This window comes from Octodon degus, unplaced genomic scaffold (assembly GCF_000260255.1).
Source record: "Octodon degus isolate 3935 unplaced genomic scaffold, OctDeg1.0 scaffold00269, whole genome shotgun sequence".
NCBI classification, from domain to species: Eukaryota; Metazoa; Chordata; class Mammalia; order Rodentia; family Octodontidae; genus Octodon; species Octodon degus.
This window is the reverse complement of record NW_004524845.1, coordinates 871,154-883,918: the sequence shown is the minus strand read 5'-3', so window position 1 is coordinate 883,918 and position 12,765 is coordinate 871,154. Positions and strand designations below refer to the sequence as shown.

At 36.7% G+C, this 12,765-nt stretch overlaps 1 protein-coding gene across 2 annotated transcripts in view; it reads right to left on the bottom strand.

The window, feature by feature from the left end:
- The window catches only part of Slc4a4 (solute carrier family 4 member 4), a 360,460-nt gene that overhangs the window by 183,116 nt on the left and 164,579 nt on the right, over window positions 1-12,765 (bottom strand). The window lies entirely within an intron of this gene.

Here is a 12,765-nt window from a genome sequence, read left to right as displayed (position 1 = left end):
TGTTATGTTGAGCTGTAAGGGACTCAGGTCAACAATTTCTGACATTGCCAGTGAAGCGGAAGACCCAATACTATTATGAACTACTGGACTCTTTTAGAATATTTTGCTGAGTTAACACACCTATAATATTCAAATAACGGAACTAAACAAAAAAAGGGGATACAGATGAATGTCCATTTTGTATCTGTATATTCAAAATGGTTAGTATGGATGTATAGTTACATTCTCTTAATGAATAGAGGGATTTGTTCTAATAGTGTTTGTAAATAGGATATCTTGTCCGCATCTTGTACAGCAATTAATCACTAGGAAGAATGTATGCAATGTGTTAATTATTGAAACTGTCCTACCAAAAAACAAAAGACTCAATGCAATGCAATATTTTGGGAAAATGGAAAAAAATGGTGCTGGAAAAACTAGCTTTCCATATGCTGAATGTTAAAACTAGACCCATGGCTATCACCATGCACAAAGCTACAGAGAAAATGGCTCCAAATTTAAGTATTGAAACAGAAACACTAAATCTTCTGGACGAAAATGTAGGTAGAAACCCTAAAGACAAATGGGTGAGTACAGAGTTCATTAACAAAAACCAAACTGCACAAGAAAACCTTCAAAGAACTAACAACTAGGATCTCATTTTTTCCTGGGAGAAAATTATATCAGACTATCCCTCTAGCAAAGGCCTTTTACTTAGAGTATGTAATTTTAAAAATCAAATGCTCCAAATTCAAAGACTCAAACCAAAAATGGGCATATAAGTTAAATATACACATCTCAGAGGAAGAAATACAACTGACAAGTAAATATATGAAAAAAATGCTCAATATCATTGGTCATTTGAGAAATACAAATTAAAACAACACTGAGATTCTATCTCACTCCAGAAAGAGTGGTTAACATCAAGAAGTCAGCCAATAACAGCCCATGCTGGAGAGGCTGTGGAGAAAAAGGAACCCTTCTGAGCTGTTGACAGGAGTGAAGACTGGTACAACCACTGTAGAAATCAGTGTCGGTAGTCCTTAAAAAGCTAGGATTGAAAATCCCATTCAAGCCATCTATTCCCCTCCTGGGTATTTTTCCAGAAGAAATGAAAACTTCATACCACAGCAATCTATGTGCACCCATGTTTATAGCAGCACATTTTAAAAGAGCTAAATCCTGGAAAGAACCCAGATGTGCATTAACTGAACAATGAATAAAGAAGATGCGCTATTTTTATACAATGGAGTATTATTCAGCTATAAAACAGGATAAATTTGAGTATTTTGTCAGTGAATGGATGAATCTGGAGAACATACTCTTAAGTAAAATAAATCAGACCCACATGTGCAAACATCCTATTGTCTCTTTAGTGTGAGGACCAGAAAGAGAAAAATATAATCTGAAGGGTATAGTAAATACTGGGAAAAGGGAATGAACTCATTCTTTTTTTTTGGTGAGGGGGACACCAGGGATTGAACTCAGGCCCTTGCACTTGCCAGGGAAGCGCTTATTCCACTGAGCCATCTCCCCAGCCCCTGTTATCTCCTCAACCCCAACTTATTCAACAGGAAAAAGTTACTGAGTTGAGAAGGACCAGAGAGGAAGTAGGGGAAGATATATATATATATATATATATATATATATATATATATATATATATATATGCTTACTTGGACAACTATACTGTGCATTTCTTCTGGTTTATGGAAAAAAGAAGTTAATGCTTTAATTTGTTTTATCTCCATTTTTCAATTGTTCCTACTTTTTCTCTTCTTAATTTCTTGTACATTTCTATCTTTTTTTCTTTCTTCTTTCAATTTTACATGCATATATATGGTAATATGGATAACCAGTTGGAAAACAACACTATTTATTACAACAGATACTGTGAAATTCATATTACTTTGTTAAGTAAAATTCTGTATCACTTATAATTTTTTGTTTTAATTCTAATTTTTACTCTTTTAAAAAATATTAAAATAAACCTTAGATGACATTTAACTTTAGGGAAATTGCTTCATCTCGTCAGAATCCATGTTTGCCAACATCTGTGAAAGAGGGTTGACGGGACCAACTCCCAAACACTGGTATATGTGAATGTGAAACATTTATCAGTTGCTATTTACTCCTTGCAAGGAAGCAGACCCAGTCAGGCATCCTGTCATTGGATGTCTGTCTCAATGCTATTGGGGAGGGTATCTGAATGTCCCACACTATAGCTAATTTTATATGATTCTGTTCAAAGCTGATGATGGAATAACTGAACTACTGTCCAACCTCTTCTATGTGCATTCATGGAACACAGCTTAGGCAGAAATAGTTGCTTGGTTTGATTAAGTACTAGCTCTCAGATTAGAGGAAAAACTCCCACTGACTTTCTCATATGGTGGCAACAGAAAAAGAAGCATTGTTGCTCTCATTAAAGTTCAGTTCTAGAAATAAGCCAGACCGCTACTGGTAACACATGAAAAAATCAGGGAGCTCTGCTGATTATTAATAAGGTCATGAGATTCTGCCAAAGTGACTAAATCAACTAACTTTTGGATCAATAAGAAAAGTAAACAACAATCTGTGGAAACCCCTTCTCTTCCTGCAGAACATATGCATTTTGCTGCAGTGTGACCAATTCTGTAGAGGCTGAGTGATAAGGGTGACAAGGAACAGCAGAGTCTATTTTGATGTCCATGTGAATGTGACAATCCTGGTCCTTCTGTCAGCCTTCATGGGTTGCAGCACTCTTTCACAGCTCTAACAAGCCATTTCCAGGTAACCATGTGCAAATGTGTCCGGTAAAGCTTCAAAGGCAACATCTGACCAACATATCTTGCAATTTTTCCTTTGATTACAAAAGCTGACCACCAAGAAAGGCTCTTGAGAGGATTCCATTTTTGGCTGCCAAGAAAATTCCTAGAGCCTGAATTGCTCTCAGAGCTGGAACAGCTGGAACAATAAGGAACACAATGGGCCAAGCCTACAACACTGTACTGTGTAACTCCTTACCTCAAGACACCAGAGCTGCAAACCTGGCATCATTAGACCAGGACAGGAAACTCACCTTTACCCTATTTCAAGCTTCTCAGGAAAGCCCTGAAACAATTAGGAGGCAAGTGCTAGTTGCTGAAATTCTGTTCACTTTAATTGAATTTAAGTTTTTACTGGTGCAAATCAGAAAGGAGAAACTCAAATGTTGAATTCCTATCATCTTTTTGTTTTGAAATTTTGTATTGTTTCTAATTTTTTTATTATGTTTTAAAATGTCTTTAAAATAAAATTTTAAAAATAACAGCTGGCAACAAATACCTCAGCAGTAGAGAAATCTCATTACACTGTTTTCAAAATCTATGATACAATCAGTCTATTCTATCTGCAGGGAAGTTAATTGGATAGACAATTGAACTTAGGTTTAAAAACTTATGGAAAATTGCAGAATACTGCAGAGAAGCAATATTACTTGTAGGCTTATTTATAATAAAAAAGAACTGAAAATTCAATGCTAATTAATAGAAGATAATTTCAGTAAAATATGATTCATGTATACCATATAGCCTTTAGGAAGAATATGGTAGTTCCTGAATGTTAGTAAGCTAAACAAAAAATGGTGCGGAACAATATGATCCTGTTTCTATTTTATATGCATAAGTGTATAAGTATTGGTGTATCAAAAATGCCCAGAACACTCTATACTAAACTGCTAATAGTGATTTATTTTGAGGCTTTAGAATTTTCACCTTGTACTTTATTCATGTTTGCCTTATTTAAATTTTACAGCAGTTTCATATATTTTTGAATTAGAAAACTCTAAGCTTTTGAAACTATTACAGATAATATCATATTACTATAGTATATGAAAACAATTGTATGTATATATTTATAACTATAGTCTATATTATTTTTAATCATGCCCTCAGGGGTTTACTATAAGTACTACTACATTCTGGATTGGTATCAATTTGTCACTTCTATAAAGCAAAAGGGTTTGTTTGTTTTATCAGATCTTCCTCAGACATAGATAACTTGTGATGTAAGAATATCTCTCCACCAGAGATCAGCACTGGTGCCATCTCTCACTCTGTAACACACTTCCTAAGTATATTCCTGACATCTTCACACAGACAGAACACTACCCACTGAGGACAGAATCGAGGGATATGAGATACAGAACATGCCAGTTTACTCATTAGGATATGTAAGATATATATTCTTTTTTGTTAAATGTCAGCCCAGGCACATGATGCTCCTGGATCTGGAGTCTGTCATGGCACAGGTAAGAAGGTGGCACCATGCTGTTCCTGCCCAGCCAGCTCCCCATATGTCCCATGGATGAAGCTACTTGTGCTCACTGTTCCTCAGCAAGGGCTCAGGGAAGGGCCATTCAGCTGGTGGTATCACTGGGGTGGGAACCTGACATCAGCCACGGGAACACCAGCCCGAGGGAACCTCACTGAAACATCCAACCTCTCTATTCTCTTGCTCTATGGCAACTTATAATGCATTAAAGTACTTTGACATTTGACTAATTTGAATTAATTTTTAATACAACTGACAGTACAGAAAAAATATTTTAACTAGCAAGCTCTTTTCGTTCCTTACAATACTTCATGGGCACAGAAGAACATCTTTGTGAATGGTTGGTCATAAGGCCTCACTTCTGCAGCTGCTGTGTTAGAAATCAGCACTTCTGTGCCGCCTGTGCTGTGGATTTAACATGTGGAAGCCCTGAGCAATGCTGCACACAGGACAAGAGCAGGTGACCCAAAACACTGTCAAATGCCTCCACCCTGCCTCACAGTAGATCATGACAAGCTCTATAAAAATGTCAGTCCAAGCAAGTGTCTCCCTGAACTTCAGGCAAAAGGATGCTTGGACTGTTATGTGGATGTCCCTTAGCACTGCATGCCTGCCTCCTTTTGTGTATTTTTCCGAATGTACTACTGTTGTTCCAGCCTCACTCTCAGTTCAGCCTACAAAACTCTTTCTCAGTGAAATTTCTCAGATCTTGTATGTAGAGTATCGTATCTGCAAATAACAATAATTTAACTTTCTCCTTTCCTATCCTTATTCATTTCTTTCTCTTATCTAATTCCTCTGGCTGATGTTTCCAAAATTCCCTGGAATAATAGTGGTGATAGTGGACACTTCAAGACTTGTTGTCTTGTTTCTGATTTTAGAGAGAAAGCTTTCAATTTTTGATGATTTAGTATAATGTTGGCTGTTGATCTATCATATTTAGATTGAGATTAAAGACTATCTATTCCAATTTTCTGTAGTGTTTTATCATGAATGGTTGTTGGCCTTTACCAAATGCTTTTCCTGCATCTATTGAATTAGTCATGCAAATTTTGTCTTTAGCTCTTTGATATGGTATATTTACACTCAAAAATCAATAGCATTCCTATACACAAATAGTTGAGACAAATCTCTTTCACAATACCATCAAAAAATGAAATATTTAAGAATTAATTTAATAAAGGCAGCAAACAATGTATACACTGAAAACTACAGAACTCTGAAAAAGGGAATCAAAGTGGATATCAGAAAGATATCACTTGCTTTTGCATAGGAAGAACCAATATAATGAAAACAGCCATACTTCCAGTTGTTACACAGATTTAAGCCAATTCGAATCAAAATACCATTAGCATACCTCACAGAACTAGACACACCAATTCAAAAATTCATTTGGAACTAGCAGAATATCAAAAACATTTCTATGCAACAAAGGCAAGGGAAGAGACATCACAATCCCTGATGTGAAATTATACCACAAAGCTATGATAAAATCAGCATGGTACTGGGAAAAAAACACAGACCTGAAGATCAGTGGAATAGGTTAGAAGATGCAAGCACAACTACAAACACACTTAGTCACCTTAACTTTGACAAAGGGGCCAAACATGTTCACTGGCAGAAAGATAGTCTCTTTAATAAATGCTGTTAGAAAAATTGGTTTTCGTGCCTAGTATGGTTGATACATTATTTCAAGTTGAGAATTTTAGAAATTTAAATAAGGGACTCAGCAGGGAGCCAGGGCCCTTACTTTGTAAACAACTTCATTCTTTGCAAGAGGAGGGCACAGAGATGGTATGAGTGCTACATACTAGGGGGTTGTAGCCTGCATAAAATAGAAAGGAGGGAAAGAGACTGGCTCTTCCTCACTTCTACTCTTGCTGCTTTTGCTGTCTTCTGCTGCCTTGAAGCACTGCCCCTATTCCATGCCACCATGCCTTACAGCCAGCTGATTATGGACTGAAATATCCACAAACTGTGAGCTAAATAAACTTTACCTTCCTTAATTCTGGGTTTCAAGTATTATGTCTCAGCAATAAGAGAAAAACAACCAGACAATGTCAAACACTAAAACTAGTCTATTACCATGCACTAAACTAAAATCAGAATGGATCTAAGATCTAAATATTAAAATAAAAACAAGGGGTTAGGGAGAGAGAGCTCAGAGGTCTAAGCTCCTGCCTGGCTAGTGCAAGGACCCAGGCTTGGTCCCCATTACCACATGCCATGCACAGCCACTGAAACCAAGCATGGTGTTGCATGCCTATAATCCCAGTGCTGAGGAGGCTGAGACAGGAGGATAACTACAAGTCTGAGCTTCATAGCAAGATGCTATATACTAAATAAATAAATAAATAAATAAATAAATAATTTTTTTAAACATCAAATTCTTACAGACATAGGTACAAACAAAGTTTTTATGAATGACACCCTAATTGCATGAAATGTATTACAAGGAATCAAAAACTGTGATCTCATCTTTTAAAAAATCTTTAACACAGCAAAGGAAATCAATAACACAGTGAAAAGAAAATCCGGAGTCAGAAAATAATTTAGGCAATGTTCCTCAGATTAAGGACTAGTATAGAAAGAACTGAACAACATCAGATACCCCCAAATTTAAAGACCCAATCCAAAAATGGGCATCTGAATAAATACACACTTCTCAGATGAAGTACAATTGTCAAATAAATATATGAACAAATGTCCAAGATCAATAGCAATTCAAAAGATGCAAATTAAAACAATACAGAGATTTCACCTCACTCAAAAAGAATGGCTATTATCAGGAAACCAGCTAATAATAAATGCCAGAGGGCTTGAAGGGAAAAAGGAACCATTCTCCACTGTTAGTGGGAATGTACCTGGTGAGACCACTGTGGAAATCAGTGTATAGATTCCTCAAAACACTATGTTACTTTCTTCTGGGCATTTTTCCAAAAGAACTAAAAGCATCATATTACAACAGTGTATGTGCACCCATGTTTATAGCACTGAAATTTGTCATGGCTAAATTTTGGGAATAACCTAAATATCCGTCAAATGAGGAATGGATAAAAAAGATGATGTGGCATTTTTACACAGTGGAACATTACTCAGCTATAAAAAGATACGTTCAAGGCCTTTATAGGTAAATGGTGGTAATTAGAGACCATATATATTAATAAGTAAAATAAATCAGACTCACATGTGCAAACATCATATTGTCTCACTAGTGTAAGAACCTGAAAGATTAAATAAAATCTGAAAAGTATAACAGACATTATGAAAGGGAAAGAATCTGTTCAAAGGGAAGGAACAACTGGGATGAGAAAAGGACAAACCAAAGAAAGAGAAAAAAATATATTTAGGTTTATACACAGGACAGCTTGGATAATTATACTGCTGATTTCTGGTCATCTATTGAAAGGAGCAGTTAATACTTAAATTTTTTTCTTCTCCTTTTTAATTTCTTATAACTTCTTCAACCAATTTTGCATACTTGTATCTGATAGCCTAAAAGCATTATGTAATATAATAATTATTGATGATTTCCTATTATTTTGTTTAGTGAAATTCTGTATTGTTTCTAATATTTTTTTACTTTTTTTATTCTCTTAAAAATAAAAAATAAAATAAAAGCAATGGGGGAAAAAAAGAAAAGCTAGGACCAGAGATCCCATTTGACCCTTCAGTATTTTCCTAAAAGAATTAAAATCATCATACCACAGTAATATATGCACTCCCAAGTTGATAGTTGACTAGTTTGCAATAGCTAAATTATGGAAACAACCCAAATGCCTATCAACTAATGAATGGATAAAGAAGGTGTGTGCGTGCGTGCGTGCGTGCGTGTGTGTGTGTGTGTGTGTATGTGTAGGTGTGTGTTTATACAATAAAGTGCTACTTAACCATAAGTAAGGATAAACTTGAGACATTTCTAGCTAAATGGATGGAACTTGAGACCATATTCTTAAGTAAAATAAATTTGATACACACATGCAAACAGTCCGTTGTTTCTCTGCTGTGAGAAACTGAAAGTATAAATAAGGATCAAAATATATAATAGATACTGTGAAACAGAAACAAATAATTTGAAAGCAAAGGGGAACTCGGTAGGATCAAAGGGGAAAAGGAAGAAAAGGAAAAGAAAAGGATGAGAAAAGGAAAAGCTGGAAACAAAGCTATTGTAAATAAAGAGGGAAAGAGGGATTGAAGGGAGGGGAAATGGGAAATAAAAGAAGCAGCAAGATGTATCACATACAGTAGGTACAAATTCCTTATGATGAATGTGATCATTGTGTATACTTCAACTGTACCAGGGCTGGCCAAATAGCTCAGTGGATTAAAGTGCCTGCAAGCAGGTGCAGGGGCAGGGGGTTTGATCCCTGGGCCTCTTGTGCTGGCCCCTGGGGCATGCTGAGACTGCATTTGAGACTGGGCATGGTAGCGCATGCCTGTAATCCCAGCTCTTGGGGAAACTGTAAACAGGCAGAACACTATGACCTTGATCTAGTAGTGATACCCTGAACACCCTGTAGACCCTTCCCTAAGATACAAAAATAAAATAAAAATAAAAAATAAACTGTACCAATAAATATAAAAATAAAAAAAACACAAAATCATACTCCTAAATTATCTGACAGATTTCCTCTCCTGTGTCAAAGCAGGAGGCAGAGGCCAGCTGAGACTGCCACATTTATCTGCCTCATTTTAGCACAGGCATAGAACCATCCCCATTTTCAAACAAACATCTCCTTAAAGTCAGTGTCAGTGGACATGCTTCCCCACCACTGCCGACCCCCAGCCATTGGGAAGACACAGAGGCAGAAAAGGAAGCTGTGGTAAGCAGATTTCTAGAAAAGGAAAAGTGATGATGACCTAAATCCAAATCAGTCCAGCTTGAGAATTGTGGTATCACTTGCCACACAAGGTCCCCTGAAAACACACAGCTGAAGGAAAGCTGTGGCTGCAGCAGCTCCAGGCCACCACCAACACTTCACCAACCCAGGACGGTAAGGCTGTGCCTCACAGCATGCCTTGTTCTCAGGTCTTCACTGACAGGACTCCTCTGAAGCTTTCCTGACACAGCAGTGCCTCACTGGTCCTGAAAAGTATGCTACAGCCTGGCATTACAACCTCAGAAAACAGTATGTTTCCTAGCTGCTACACCTTCCCTGTGGGCGAGGTAAGCCCTCCCATGCTGCACAGGGGGATCTGCTGGATGTTTTGGCTAAGTCCTGAAAAGAACAGAAGATGAGATGTTTCAGTCCTGTCCAGCATTCTGTGTGTGAAGTAGCTATTAGCATCCGGGCAAGCTGTGTGTAAGCCCTAGGGTGGAAATGTACTTTTAGAGCCACAAGATTCAGCACAGATGAATGCACTTAGCTGCTCCTGTGCCATATATATCCTCCAAAAGGACTGGCTCAGTCATTCCATCTCAGAAGATGTCCTTCCAGATTTCATTTTACAGAAATCACTTTACAAATTAACCTTAGGCCAAATTCAATCAGAAGACCTATGAGATAAATTCTCAGGGAAGATGGTTACCCAATGAGTGTCAAGGATGTGGAAACCAGATAAGCACTGATAAGGTTATAGGAGCCAGTATATCTTGCTGTGAACCTGCAAGGTGCTTCCGAAGCAGCATCCACACCTCCTCTGCAATCCATGGGCTACACTCAATACTGCACACATAATGGTGAGATGTTATTGCCTTATTGATAAACCTCGAAAAAAAATCTTTTTGAAGCTACTGTACCACTAAGTTCAGCACATTTACAAGAGTAAAAGCTAAGAAGCAAAAGGATAGAGAAATTTTCTTGTATCTCAGCTGACTTAATACTTATGTGAGAACTGGAACTCAAGACCTCCCATTTGATGAACTCATGCTTCATGTGTATATAAATTTTCAAAAAAGAAAAACAGAGACAGACAACCAAATCAGCCTAATATAATCAACATAACCAGACAACATAAAAAACTCTATAGCAACAAAATACAAAAGATTACTTATGTAGATTAACAACTAGATGAGCTCCAGATGTATTTTTAAATCTATTCTCCACATGTGTTTTTCTGCTTAATAAATATAACATCCAAGTTGGAATATGGTTGAAACACTGAATTGCCTAAATTTTGGCTAGCCTCACCTGCTGTTAACTATTTTGAGCTCTTTCCTCATTGGACAGCCAGTCCTGAACACATAAGCACATAGGATTGTGAGAGCCAGAAATAAAAGAAAAAATTTAGTCCACAGATATGTTTCTTCTGTTTTATCAAAACAGAATAGTATTTCTTTTAAAAATGCCCTCAAATTTTGTCACTATGTAGGTGTCAGAAAGAGCCAATCACCGGTTCTGCAAAAAAAAAAAAAAAAGCCAGCCTGTTCCTCTTCATAACTCTCAACTTTAAATTCATCTCTGTTGCTACTAGTATGTTTCTAGCTCCAGGAAGTTACTAGGCACCATCACAAGTGCTCAGTCTGTATCCAAGCAGAATAATCCATCAATCAGTCTCAATTGGATGGAAGTTTTGGGGCCAATTTGGACAAGCGCACAGGACAGGTTTCACTTTTCTGCCAAGATCACTTTCAGGACATTGGCTAATTAATTATAAAAGCTTTTTTCAAAATAACTTTGAGTCTGGCAACTTTTTTCCCTACTCAAACAGGAAAAACAGGTTAAAAAATAAAAGCCCAGGTTCACTTTGCTAAAACACTTTCTTTACTAACAACAATAACAAAAAAAAAAAAAAAACACCAAAACTTTGTATTTGCCAAAACTTCAATTTATGTCCAACTCTACTTTTCTTGCTTGTCCTAAAAATAAACAAGATTTGAAGTTACTAGAAGAGTAGTTATGGAAAGTGAAACTATTAACTTGAATTTCTCCTCTACTGTTGGTCATAGAATAGACAATGAATCAGTTAGAAAGCACTACTTCAAGCTCTTTGGTAAAAGATAGTTTCTTCTTTTTGGAAGGAGAACTGATTGGCTGCTATGGATACAATTTAAATGGCAAGATGTTCTTCCAGTAAAATAGTCATTATCCCTCTTTTGCTGACTTTGAAAACAACAAAGTCCTGGGTTAAATCTTCTGTCTTTCTCCATGGGAGTCCTGATGTCCACGAAAGGCTGGTAATGGGCAGCAGAGACTCTGGTTTTAAGGACCTAATCACATAGGTTCTACAACAAATCATGATGTGCTAACATTTCTTCCCCTTCTAGAATCAAAATCTTATGTAATTTGCATCTTAAATCATCACACAATTTCTGTATATGTCCCAAGAAGGTAAGAAACTTCAGTCAGAATTTATCAAATGACTTTTGGCTCATTCTAGCTAGAGGAGGGCTATCCCTAATAAAAGAAGGCTTCCTCAAGAGTCTCAACCCACAGACAAACAAAAATGCCTCAGTCAACGTCAGGTTCCCTAATGAACAATATAATCAACTTTGCTTGGTAAATATGGAATGGAACCAATATGTACACAATAGCTCTGAAGGCAATTCTCACAGCCCAGGTTCCCCTCTCCTGCTACAGGTGTGTACCTACCAATGCACACGATATTTAAATGACATTCTCCAGTGAAGAGGAAAAGTCCTATCAGCACATAATGGAGTACCAACTCAAGGACTCAAGAATAATCCCAAGGTAAGATGGAGGGAAGATAACAAGCCTGACCAGAATAGCATCCTTTTCTGGAGAATCCATGAAGAAGGAGAATAATGGATTTCACAGGAGCACAACAGGAATATAGGAAATTCTGAACTTCTCTTGATAGGGAAATAATATGAAATGTGCATTGATCTGAGAGAAAAAAGGGACAAGGGATTAGTTCCCAAGGTTTTTCTTATAATCTAGAGCTGAAGTGAAGAAGGCCCTACAGCACAGTGCTGGTTAAAGAGGAGATACAAAGAATCCAAGGCCCACCTCATGGGAAAGAACATAATTTCACCTTTCCTGTACTTTTTAGAATGTACCACAGCCTATAAAGTTCTGTCATTACTACAAGCGCTGCCAGTTAAAGAGAAACACTGTCATAAAGATTGCTTTTTTTAGAAAAAATAGCTAAATGTGAAAAGAGAATATTTCAAAGCCATCCTATTTAGAAAAGAGTGAGAGGTAAAGAATAAGGTCATCCAAATGATACACAATTAACATGTCAAGTATGAAGCCAACAGAAATCATATTCTTTTATTACATCAAAGAACAAAAAATTAGTTGTAACAGCAAGAATCAAATACTGGATTTTTTAAAGTGAACTATATGTCTTTTGAATTTAATAAAGGAAAACATTATTATCTGTGGTACAGTTAGCCAGTTTTGAAAAAATTATAAAAGACCAGACATTTTGCTTTCATGTTCCTTGCCCTTTTCAACACAAAATACTTTTCCTTCTATCCTGATAAAACAGGCTAAGATTGCCATTGTTCTTTAAAATATGTTACTTTTATTTCTTTGACACTGAGCCTCCTTTTGTTGTTGTTGTTGTTGGAACCAGGGATTGAACTCA